Genomic DNA, 13,762 nt, shown 5'->3' with positions numbered 1-13,762 from the left:
CCCCATAGTAATACTGTCCCAATAGAAATACCGTCCCCTGTCCTCTGTCCCAATAGAAATACTGTCCCCTGTGCTGTCCCCATAGTAATACTGTCCCCTGTGCTCTATCCCCATAGTAATACTGTCCCCTTTACTCTGTCCCCATAGTAATACGGACCCCTGTGCTCTCCCTATATTAATACGTCCCCTATGCTGTCCCCAAAGTAAAACGATGCCCTGTGCTATCCCCATAGTAATATGGTCCCCTGTGCTATGTCCCCATAGTAATACGGTCCCCTGTCCTGTCCCCATAGTAACACTGTCTGTCCCCTGTCCTGTCCCCATAGTACTACTGTCCCCTGTCCTGTCCCCATAGTAACACTGTCCCCTGTCCTGTCCCAATAGTACCAATATCCCTTGCATTGCCCAATACACACACACACAAACACACACAAACAAAACATTATACTCACCTATCCTGTCATGGAGCGGGTGCCCCTCTTTCAGCCTGTCACCACTGGGACGGATCCTCAAGCAGGCGCAATGACGTCATATCACTGCGCCTGCTGAAGGGAGGGCTCGCGTCCAGTACGGCACCACCTTCATCTACCACCTTCATCTAGCACATAATCAAAGAAATCAATGAGATTAGTCATTGATCACATGATCGGCCCGCAGTAAAGCCATGCTGGTTTGGATCCATCAAATTGTCGATTTTTAGGTTATCCATTATCTTATACAGATCTATCAAGGGGGGCAGCAATCACAGATTCAAGTTCTTTAACCCCTTAATGACCGCAGGCATATATTTACGCTCAGGGCCGCCTCGGGGAGTTCAGAGCGGGGCCACACGGTGACCCTGATCTGAACAGCCGCGATCCCGGGTGCCGCATGTAGCCTTGGACCGCGGCAATTAGTAGGCACAGTCCGATCACCGTGCCCGCTAATTAGGAAATCAGATGCAGCTGTCAAAGTTGACAGCTGCATCTGAATCCTTTATGCAGCCCGATCCCTGGTGCCTAGTGGGGTGGATCGCCCCCCCGGGACATTGTCCCGGAGGAGCGATCCACACATCTCTCACCGGCCGCGGTAAGCGCTGTAAGGACACTGATCCCAGCTCGATTTTGCAAAAAACGGATGAAAAGAACGCCTTAACTGGAAATCCTCCTCATCAATTATATTTCTGTCCCCTTCATCTAGTTTAAATGTCTGTCCAAAAACAGAATAATGTGAATTTCTTACTAATTACCTGTGTACCTATGTGTGATAGATGCAAACCATCCTTCTTGAACAACTCCTTTTTGGACCACTTGCAAGAGCTATGACTAACAAACCCAACACCTTCTTTACCCAAACAAACCCAACACTGAATTTGTTATCTTGCCCAACCCCAAGCTAAAAGTTTGTAATTCCTTTGTAACCAAATCCACATCTCTTTGGGACAAGTCATTGGTTCCGAGATGAGCCAGCAGATCAACTTTGCTATCTATACTAGCAGTCTTCACAATGTTTACAAATCCGTCTCCTATCCCTGTTGACAGATGCTGATATTTTATTCGCAAAACGGCCATTTGTGAATAAATTTATTCGCATCTGGCCCCTTTCTGCTGAAAAATACGCCTTTTCGGCTTGATACATGTCCCCCTAGATCAAAAGATAAAGTTAAATTCACAAGATAAAGTTAAATTAACAGTTCCTATAGAGCTTACCTTAACTACTGCAGTCTTTTAACTACTCACTTTTGCCTCGTTGCACTTATGCCACAATGCTTATACCAGTAGTCAACAGTGGCCATTTTCCAATAGAGTTCAATGCAGTGCATTATTTTAAGGGAAGAACAGACGTTGTTTTATTCGCCAACAACAGATGTTCTTGTCATAAAAAATACACTGTGTGAACATGGGAACAAGGTGCAAAATATTTTTATTATGGCTTTAACCCATAGCTGCACCAGGATGTTACTGAACGTCCTGGTGCCGCCATGGGAGTTCAGAGGGTGGAAAGCAGAGAGCGGCGGCCGGCCAGATAGTGAGAGGAACGGGGGCGTGCGGGCGGGAGGAAGTCAGCGACCGGCTGGATAGTGAGGAGCGGCACGGGTGGGTGGGAGTCAGCGGCGCGATAGTTTAAAGCCGGGAGGAGGAGGGGGAGCGACAGGGGGCATGAAGAGCAGCCCCTGTGTGAGCGGCGGCGGCGATGTGATAGGCATAGCACAGGTACTACTCCCCCATTATCTGCAGATAATGGGGGAGTAGTACTTAGTATATGTGCCCAGCACCGAGCAGGGTGGGGGGGGGAGGTAGATGGCACTTCTCTCCCTCCCTGCTCGGTGCCCTGCAAATGTATTCATTGAATACATTTATGGGATACTTTGGGGAGCAAGGACACTTGCTTCCCAAAGTATTCCATAAATGTATTCATGAAGTTACAAAAGTACAGTACATAACATTACATTCACATACACTGTAATTCCTATGGAGTGTCCAGCAGGGGCGCACTATATATAGAAGTCAATGGTACTCATTGACTTCTATATAGAGAGCGCCCCCTGCTGGACACTCCATAGGAATTACACCATTCGTCGTGACGTCACTGGATCTGAGAGAATTCTAACACTTCCTGATACACTAAATTAAGGGAAATAGCAGTATATGAACATTTCCCATAATTAATGTACATTAGAAAATTGTATAACTTTCCATAAGTAATAACATATAAAAAAATAATTTTGGCCAGACTTCTCCTTTAAGAAACGGTCTAAACTTACTGGTGTGGCTTGGTATAGAGTCAGAAGTTGCTTAGGGGGAGCTTCATATTTGCTACATATATTTGAGGAAATTGGTGAAATGTGAACAGGAATCCTCAGGGTAGCAGGAGCTCTGAGGACATGACTTCACCCGGCCATTGCTAAGACATGCCTCTTTCTTTTCTATATATTTTATCATTAAAGAATTCCAGAATTTTTTTTCATCTGTTCCCCCACTGCGCGCTGACAAGTATATTCACCAGTGATGATCGGCACGGCTTTATTCCGGTCCTGCATCGCGATTCAAATCCCTTGCACATTCATGTCACTTTTCTTCTGTCACCTTAATGACTGAAGGCCGGAAGTCACACTCTCCAATACATTCTCTGTGGGAAAGCGTGACTTCCGGCCTTCAATCAACATAGAGACAGAACAGTGGTGACGTGAACACGCATGGGATTTGAATCGCGCCGCAGGACTGGAACTAAGCCGCAGAGCAGGACACTGATCCTCACTGGTGAGTATACGTGCCACAAAATCACTGCCACAATAGATAGTATAAATTTCCATCGGCCTTAATATCTGTCCCTTCTATTCCTGCCCTAGGTGGAGTGAACATCCTGAAAAGGGCGTCCGCGCTTCGGAACCTAGCCCTAGTTTCTAAAATCCCCCTATGATACCAAGGTGAATCAAGCTGTTTTACTAGTCAAGACTACCTAGTCTGATGTGTACTAGTGAGACCAGCTACAGCTATATTAATTCGCAGAGGGAGAAAGTAGTCCAACAATAGTATAAGGTACAAGCCAAAATAAGAGATAACACCTAGGGTCTGAATAGCTAGATTGTGAACAATGTAGACAACACCCTAAATCATACGAAAATATAAATGACAAGTGTTAAATTGATCTTGAGCTGGTATATATTTTATATATATATATATATGTGTGTAACTTGGTGTGTGCAAAAGATATACACCTGTACTATTTGGCACCTATATCAAGTGTAAGCCAAGTGTTTAACCCCTTAAGGTCAAAGCCTATTTTCGTTTTTGCGCTTTTGCTTTTTCCATTTTAAGTTTAAAAGTCCATAACGCTTGCATTTTTTCACCTAGAGACGTATATGAGCGCTTATTTTTTGCGAAACCAATTGTACTTTGCAATGACAGGCATTATTTTTCCATAACATATGCTGCGAAACCGGAAAAAAATCATTTGCGCTGTCAAATTGAAAAAAAAAATGAATTTGTTTTGATTTCGGGGAGTTTTGCATTTACGCCGTCCGTCCTATGGTAAAACTGACTTGTTATGCATGTTCCTCAAGTCGTTACGATTACTATGATATATGACATGTATAACTTATATTGTATCGGATGGCCTGTAAAAAATTCAAACCATTGTTAACAAATATACGTTCCTTAAAATCGCTCCATTCCCAGGCTTATAGCGCTTTTATCCTTTGGTCTATAAGGCTGTGTGAGGTGTCAGTTTTTGCGCCATGATGTGTTCTTTCTATCGGTACCTTGATTGCGCATATACGACTTTTTGATGGTTTTTTATTAAATTTTTTCTGGATTTGATGCGACCAAAAATGCGCAATTTTGCACTTTGGAATTTTTTTGCGCTGACGCCGTTTAATGTGCGAGATCAGGAATCTGATTAATTAATAGTTCGGGCGATTACGTGTGCGGTGATACTAAATATGTTTATTAATTTATTTATTAATTTATATTTATAAAATGGGAAAAGGGGGGTGATTTGGACTTTTATTAGGGGAGGGGATTTTTTATTAATAAAAACACTTTTTTTTAGAGATCAATGCTGTGTATATACACAGCAAAGATCGATTAGATCCGTCATAGATTACTATGGCCTGCTGCAGGCCATAGCAATCTATTGCCGAGCAGGGATCAGCGTCATTCCGACGCTGAGGCCCGGCACGGGCAGAAGAACGGATCTCCCCCCGCGATTGCATCGCGGGGGGGAGATCCGACCCACTAGACACCAGGGACGTGTGGCGCAGTGCCTCTAAATGCAGCTGTCAGGTTTGACAGCTGCACTTAGAGGCTTAATTAGCCGGCGCGGCAACGGGACCCGCGCCGGCTAACAGAGGCACTGCCCGGCTGCACGTGTCAGCCGGGATCAGCGCCGTTCAGAGCGGGGTCCCGGCGGGACCCCGCTCTGAACACCCCGAGCGGCACCATGACGTATCAGATACGTCATGGGTCGCTAAGGGGTTAAGCAACTCTGTACCTACAATCTGACCTCCCCAAGCCGCTTGTACCTATCTGCTTGGATATCTGCTTTTAATCCAAGATCTATCGTGGAGTCCGCTTGGCAGGTGATACAGTTTTTGTCCTAAAAAAAAACAACTTTTAAACTTGCAGCCCTGTGTCAAATTGGTGTGTCTAGGAGTACCCCTGCCCTAGGATTGCGACACCCCTCTGTCCCTTTAACCCGTCCTCTTCGTCATTAGGAACGCCCCTAGAAAAATCTTTCCTATTCATCACCTGTCTGACCACTGCACATGTGCTGGATCGTTAAGACACCTGTGCAGTGTTCAGTGGGGTCCGTTCGGCAGGTGATGCAGTTATTCTCCTAAAAAAAATTTTTTAAACTTGTAGCCCTGTGCCAAACGGCCGTGGCTTACAGTATCTGTGCCCTAACTTTGCGCCATCCCTCCTCCCCACCCTCTTCATCATTATGAATGCCACTGGCAGGATTTTTCCTATTCCTCTGCAGTGAACACTGCACAGGTGCCTTAACGATCCAGCCCATGTGCCGTGTTCTCACAGCTTATGAATAGTAGAATATCTGCCTGGAGCATTCCTAATGATGAAGAGGGTAGGGAGGAAGGACAGAGGTTGTGCCAGCCTAATGCACAGACACTCTAGGCCACGGCCATTTGGCACAGGGCTGCAAGTTTAAAAGTTGTTTTTAGGAAAATAACTGCATCACCTGCCGAACGGACCCCAGGACAGATCTTGGATTAAAAGCAGCTATCCGAAGGTACAAGCGGTTTGGGGTGGGCAGATTGTGGGTACAGAGTCGCTTTAATGTGTGCCAAAGATACCCACCTGTACCACTTGGCACGATCACAACTGACCAGACACTGATCGATATATATGTGGTATCGCTGCAAACAAAGTGAGATTCTCAAAAAAATCACACACTTATAGATCAAAATGCTGCTACATGAGAATGGTGGACATAAGCCATCTGTGTATGCCAGTGATGGGTAACCTTGACACTCCAGCTGTTGCAAAGCTACAATTCCCATCATACCTGGCCAGCCAAAGCCATATCTTTGGTTGTTCAGGCATCACTGGTGTATGCAATCACTACAGGTCGATATACATGGTGATGTTGATATGTTTTATGGAGGATTTTTTTTATGGAGGAAGTTATATTTTAATTTCCTTTTTCTGTGTATACGCACCAGCGAGTAGCGGGGGGAACAGATTAAAAAAAAAATTCCGCAATGCTTCTTTTAAACCTAACCTCAAGCAAAAAAGCTTTCATTGTTCAACAATATTCCCATATCTCAATTCATCCTGCCCTTTAGGTCCTTTTGCAATGTAATTAGGTCCGGCCATTCAGTAATACTTATACATTTGTTAGGTCCTCCTTGTTCATCAGCAACACTTTCAAGTACGACCAGTCTTGTACTATGAGAGCGTCTAGTGGCTGAAGCTGCATACTACCTTTATCCTTCAATTCTATGTCTACTAATCATATTTTGTCCCTAAGTGACTTCTGTACAAAAAAAACAGTATGGTATATAAAATAAACAGAACATTCAAAATTAAAATGTGTGTCCTCTACTGGCTAAGGGTGGTATTACATGGAGCGATTAACGCTTGAAAAAACGTTAAATTGTTCGGATTTGAACGATAATCGTTTAGTGTAATAGCAGACAATTAAACGACTAACGAGAAATCGTTGGTCGTTTAATAGAATTTGGACCTATTTTTATCGTTGATCATTTGCAAATTGTTCGCATGTAATAAGACGTTGTTCTGTCAGTTGCAGTAGTGGCAAACGCAGTGGCAACAACAGGACAGTGGCAAGTGACGTTCTCAAAAAATCACACACTTATAGATCTAAATGCCGCTACATGAGAATGCTGGGCATAAGCCGTCTGTGTATGCAATCACCACAGGTCGATATACACGGTGATGTCGATATGTTTTATGGAGGATTTTTTTTTTAAAAAAAGTTACATTTTTATTTACTTTTTCTGTGATTCTGAGTATATGCGCCAACGAGCAGCGGATAAAAAAAAAATTCCGCAATGCTTCTTTTAAACTTAACCTCAAGTAAAAAAACTTTAAAGGGGTACTCCCCCAAGAGCTAAAAAAATGAAATGCTCCCAAACCTAGCTGGTCTTACTCACCAAGTCCCCCTGAGTATTTTGAGACGTCTCCCATCTTTCTAGCTGCTGCCGTTCCTGAGTTACAAGTTTTTCTAAAAGCCAATCTATATCCAAGATAGGAAACTACATTTCCCATCATGCAATGCTTATGCCTGATGATGGTGAAGTAGCAGAGCTGAGATAATGAAGGAGATGATGACGGTGTAGCAAAGCTGAGTTGGAAGTGACGTTGTAGCAGAGCTGAGTTGGGGATGACAGTGTAGCAGAGCTGAGTTGGGGGGACGGTGTAGCAGAGCTAAGTTGGGGGTGACATTGTAGCAGAGCTGAGTTGGAAGTGATGTTGTAGCAGAGCTGAGGATAACAGTGTAGCAGAGCTGAGTTGTGGGTGACGGTGTAGCAGAGCTGAGTTGGGGGTGACGGGTAGCAGAGCTGAGTTTGCGGTGACGGCGTAGGAGAGCTGAGTTGGCGGTGACGGCGTAGCAGAGCTGAGTTGGTGGGGGGCGGCGTAGCAGAGCTTAGTTGGGTGGGACGGCGTAGCAGAGCTGAGTTGGGGGGGCGGTGTAGCAGAGCCGCGGACGATTGGGGGGGCGGAGCTTGCTGCGCGCCATGGGGGGTGGAGCTTGCCTCGGGCGATGGGGGCGGAGCTTGCCGCGGGCGATCGCGGGGGGCGGAGCTTGCCACGGGCGATGGGGGGCGGAGCTTGCCGTGGGCGATCGCGGGGGCGGAGCTTGCCACGGGGGGGGGGCGCGGGTGAGTGCAGCGGCTATGCCTCGGGTGAGTGAGGGATGCCGAGGGTGGTGGGTGGGCGGTTGGTTGTGGGCCAGGGGGCTGTGCTGCCGAGGCTCTGGACAGGGGGTGAGCTCTGGGCTGGGGGTGACCAGGTGGCTGCTGTTAGAGAGGGAGACAGTGACAGCTGCGCTGATCACCGTCTCCCTCTGTAACAGCAGCCACCCCATCAGTGTTCTCAGTCACTTCACTGTGCTGGGACTGAGGACACGTGATGCCGACACGGAGGGTGGGGGCCAGGAGCAGGGAGCGTGTCGGGTTGGACTGAGGTCTGATGATTCTATGCAATCCGTGGAGGCAGGGCCGCCATCAGGAATTTCGGGGCCCCATACAACCAAAGTGTCTGGGCCCCCCCACATTAATAAAAAAAAAAAAAAAAAAATAGTGTGTTCGCCCCACGCCTTGCTGGGAGGTATAATTTGGTTCAGATCAATTCTAGAGAACTGGCTCATATTCCCCATTTTCCCCAGTGGCTTAAAATGTAACCTCTGTTATACCGTTATAAAATTGTAGAAATTAAATGTGAACAAGGTGCAATTCAAATAGACACTTACTTGTATAGCTGCCTCTTGTGCTCTGTATGCAGTGCATTATATTCACCCTTGCAACGTACAATTTACAGCGTGTCTACAAGCCCAGCGGGGCTCATTATGATGGAGACTAAAACTTATACAAGAGTGGGGTAGGGGTTCCCCTGTATTCAGAATGCTGTTGAGTACTAGGCAATGCCCCGTTTGGGGTTATTGAATTTCGAGGGTCTGGGGGGCTGTTTGATTTGTATATGTTCACCAATATCCCCCCCCCCCCCCCGGTATGCTCACTAACATAGAATATGTTGATAAGGCTAATATAATGAGGCTGTTCCATGTTAGTGAGCATATACAAATCACACACACCCCCAGGCAGACTAGTTTAGCTCACCCAAGCCAGTGATAGCGAATACATGGCGGTGAGAACGCTTTCTAGGAGACCCTGTTTGTGCAGCAGAGGTGTCTTTATCCTGCTCTGCATAGACCCTCGAAATTCAATAATCCCAGACAGGGCATTGCCTAGCACTCAACAGCATTCTGAATACAGGGGAACCCCTACCCCACTCTTGTATAAGTTTTAGTCTCCATCATAATGAGCCCCGCTGGGCTTGTAGACACGCTATAAATTGTACGTTGCAAGGGTGAATATAATGCACTGCATACAGAGCACAAGAGGCAGCTATACAAGCAAGTGTCTATTTGAATTGCACCTTGTTCACATTTAATTTCTACAATTCTATAACTGTATAACAGAGGTTACATTTTAAGCCACTGGGGAAAATGGGGAATATGAGCCAGTTCTCTAGAATTGATCTCACACACAGACACCAGCACACATGTATACACACATACAGACACCAGCACACCAGGGCACGATGAAGTTTGAACTTCTGCAACCTGGAGAAATCACCTGATATCACCTGCAGTCCTATGTAACACCACATAACACAGTGGTATCTCTGAGTACAGATAATGTAGTAGATTTCACCTGCAGTCCTATGTAACAGCACAGATAACACAGTGATACCTCTGAGTATAGATCATGTAGTAGATGTCACCTGCAGTCCTATGTAACAGCACAGATAACACAGTGATATCCCTCTGAGTACAGATAATGTAGATGTCACCTGCAGTCCTATGTAACACCACAGATAACACAGTGATATCTCTGAGTACAGATAATGTAGTAGTCACCTGCAGTCCTATGTAACACCACAGATAACACAGTGATATCTCTTGAGTACAGATAATGTAGTAGCTGTCACCTGCAGTCCTATGTAACACTACAGATAACACAGTGATATCTCTGAGTACAGATAATGTAGTAGTCACCTGCAGTCCTATGTAACACAACAGATAACACAGTGATATCTCTGAGTACAGATAATGTAGTAGCTGTCACCTCGGGGCGCCCCTACTAAATGATGTTCTACAAAATAAGAAAAGTGTCATACAGGGACTCACAGGTGACGTCTTCTTTGATCTGAGGCGTCACTTTCCCTTTTCCTCTCCATCCGGCCCAGACCTCCATGATGATTCCTTCCAGATACGTTTCATCCCCTTAGAACCTGCGAGACAAACAATTTAGGCTCCGCACATTTCTAGCAACTTCCTTTCCTTTCTCCCCCCTGTAGGCTCCCATAGTAACTGCGCTGTGTGGGATGTCCCCTGTATGTAGGATTCCCAGCTGTGCCCCCATGAGCTAATAATGCCCCCAGAGGTACCCCCATGCACTAATAATGCCCCCAGAGATGCCCCCATGAGTTAATAATGCCCCCAGAGGTGCCCCCATATACTAATAATGCCCCCAGAGGTGCCCCCATATACTAATAATGCCCCCAGAGGTGGCCCCATATACTAATAATGCCCCCAGAGGTGGCCCCATATACTAATAATGCCCCCAGAGGTGGCCCCATATACTAATAATGCCCCCAGAGGTGCCCCCATACACTAATAATGCCCCCAGAGGTGCCCCCATACACCAATAATGCCCCCAGAGGTGCCCCCATACACCAATAATGCCCCCAGAGGTGCCCCCATATACCAATAATGCCCCCAGAGGTGCTCCCATATACTAATAATGCCCCCAGAGGTGCCCCCCATATACTAATAATGCCCCCAGAGGTGCCCCCCATATACTAATAATGCCCCCAGAGGTGCCCCCATACACCAATAATGCCCCCAGAGGTGCCCCTGTAGACCAATAATGCCCCCAGAGGTGCCCCCATACACTAATAATGCCCCCAGAGGTGCCCCCATATACTAATAATGCCCCCAGAGGTGCCCCCCATATACTAATAATGCCCCCAGAGGTGCCCCCATACACCAATAATGCCCCCAGAGGTGCCCCCGTAGACCAATAATGCCCCCAGAGGTGCCCCCATACACTAATAATGCCCCCAGAGGTGCCCCCATACACTAATAATGCCCCCAGAGGTGCCCCCGTAGACCAATAATGCCCCCAGAGGTGCCCCCATACACTAATAATGCCCCCAGAGGTGCACCCATACACTAATAATGCCCCCAGAGGTTCCCCCCATATACTAATAATGCCCCCAGAGGTGCCCCCGTAGACCAATAATGCCCCCAGAGGTGCCCCCATACACTAATAATGCCCCCAGAGGTGCCCCCATACACTAATAATGCCCCCAGAGGTGCCCCCATACACCAATAATGCCCCCAGAGGTGCACCCATACACTAATAATGCCCCCAGAGGTTCCCCCCATATACTAATAATGCCCCCAGAGGTGCCCCCATACACTAATAATGTCCCCAGAGGTGCCCCCATACACTAATAATGCCCCCAGAGGTGCCCCCATACACTAATAATGCCCCCAGAGGTGCCCCCATACACTAATAATGCCCCCAGAGGTGCCCCCATACACTAATAATGCCCCCAGAGGTGCCCCCCATATACTAATAATGCCCCCAGAGGTGCCCCCATACACTAATAATGCCCCCAGAGGTGCCCCTAAAAAAAACAAACATCCTACTCACCTAATCCGCGCTGTGCAGGCAGCAACTCTTCCTCCTCCTCTTCGGGCTCCATCTTGCGAGCCGCAGGGACGGGACTTCCGGCAGGCGTGATGACGTCACATCATCACGCCTGCCGGAGGGGCACATGACCACGGCCCGGCCTCCCATAGGCTGCTGGTATGAAGTGCCGGCAGCCTATGGGAGAGAATACAGGAGGAGGACGCTGACAGGTCCTTCTCCTGTATTCTAATCGCTTTAATGTTCCGCCCGCTGTGCGGGCGGAACATTAAAGCGATCAGTGCATCCCGAGAAGCTGCGTGGCCGCAGCTTTTCGGGATGCTCAAAAACAGTTGGCAAGGGGGGCCGTGCGGACCCCCCTAGCGTAGCGGTCGGGGGGCGGCGGCCGGCGGGCCCGCCGGGCCCCCTACCGTGTCTCTTAGGGTCCGGGCCCCATACGGCAGTACCAGTTGTACTGCCCTATCGGCGGCCCTGCGTGGAGGTGAATGCAGCTGGATAACAGCAAAACTGTGCAGAATCCGTAATAATTTTATATTGGAAAGATGGAAAGCTACGGGTGGGCAGCGTATTAATGCAAAAATAATTTTGGGGGGAATACCCCTTTAATTGTTCAGCAATATTCCCACATCTCAATTCATCCTGCCCATTAGGTCCTTTTGCAATGTAATTAGGTCCGGCCATTCAGTAATACTTATACGTTTGTTAGGTCCTCCTTGTTCATCAGCAACACTTTCAATTACAACCAGTCTTGTACTATGAGAGCATCTAGTGGCTGAAGCTGCATACTACCTTTATCCTTAAATTCTATGTCTACTAATCATATTTTGTCCCTAAGTGACTTCCTTAAAAAAAACCAGTATGATATTCAAAATTAAAATGTGTGTCCTCTACTCCTCTACAGACTAAGGGTGGTATTACATAGAGCAATTATCACTAGAAAAATCGTTAAAGAGTCACTGTCGTTAAAATTTTTTTTTAGCAGAGATCAATAATCCAGGCGATTTTAAGAAACTTTGTAATTGGGTTTATTAGGCAAATATGCCATTATCTGCATGTAAAAAGCCTTTTCCCAGGTGCCCCCCTCCTCTCCTTTCTGTCATCCACTGCTCAGAATCAGGAAATCTCAACTGTTTTTTCATCAGTTGAATCTGTCTGTTCTATGAAGAGGGGAGGGGGGAGGAGTGAGATTAGCTTTGTTGTCTTGTTTTGCTGCCTCTACTTTCTCTCTCCATAGGAAAACCATAAAGACAGAGGGAGAGCTTCAAACTGCTTTTTCATGATAAAAATTCATTTTTCGGCTAATAAATCCAATTACAAATTACAATTACAAGTTTCTTAAAATTGCCTGTACTATTGATTTCTGCAATAAAAATTTTAACGACAGTGACACTTTAAATCTTCCCGATTTGAACGATAATTGTTTAGTGTTATAGCAGACAACAATGAAACAATTTAATAGAATTTGGCCCTATTTTTATCGTTGATCGTTTGCAAATCGTTCGCATGTAATAAGACGCTGTTCGGTTAGTAGCAGTAGTGGCGAACGCAGTGGCAACTACGGGACGAACGCAATAACGATCATAAGTATCGATCATCGTTCTGTGTAATTGGGTGAACGATTTCAGGTCGTTCGCCATAGCGGTCGTTTGAGTTTGTTTATCGTTAAACTTCGAAAAATCGCTTTGTGTAATAGTACCCTAAGCAGGACAGGACAGAGCGACGGCCAGTGATAGGCTTAGTGGGCTGTCACCATTGAGACAGTGGTATGTATGTTTATGATGTATGCATATACACAAGTACAATATGTGTGTGTGCATAGTGTATGCATACAAGTGCAGTATTTTTATGATGTAGTTCTTATATGATATGCATGTAAAAAACTAAATCATCACGCAAAAATGTGTCCTCTTTTTTCGCCATATTATACATACAATGGTATATATTTTGTATATTCAATACATTTTGCATGAAGAAGAAGATATCCTTTTTTTTTTTTTTTTAAAGCCATTTCTTGACCCTACCTCCTTATCAAGCTACCGCCCCATCTCACTTCTGCCGTTTGCCTCAAAACTCCTGGAACAACATGTCTTACATGAACTATCCTCCCACTTTTCAACCAACTTGCTTTTCGAATGCAATCCGGCTTCCACCCCCACCATTCCACAGAAACTGCCCCCACCAAAATGGCCAATGACCTGCTAACTGCCAAAGCCTCCACCAATACTCTGTTCTTCTTCTCCTTGGCCTATCTTCTGCCTTTGTAGGAGGAGAGAATGGTCAACTGTGTCAAACTCTTTTATCCCTTGGTATCACTAGCTTAGCCCTCCCCTGGATCTCCTCTTACCTCTCCAACCACAC

Source organism: Dendropsophus ebraccatus, chromosome 5 (genome assembly GCF_027789765.1).
Source record: "Dendropsophus ebraccatus isolate aDenEbr1 chromosome 5, aDenEbr1.pat, whole genome shotgun sequence".
Classification (NCBI taxonomy): domain Eukaryota; kingdom Metazoa; phylum Chordata; class Amphibia; order Anura; family Hylidae; genus Dendropsophus; species Dendropsophus ebraccatus.
This window is presented reverse-complemented; position numbering follows the sequence as displayed.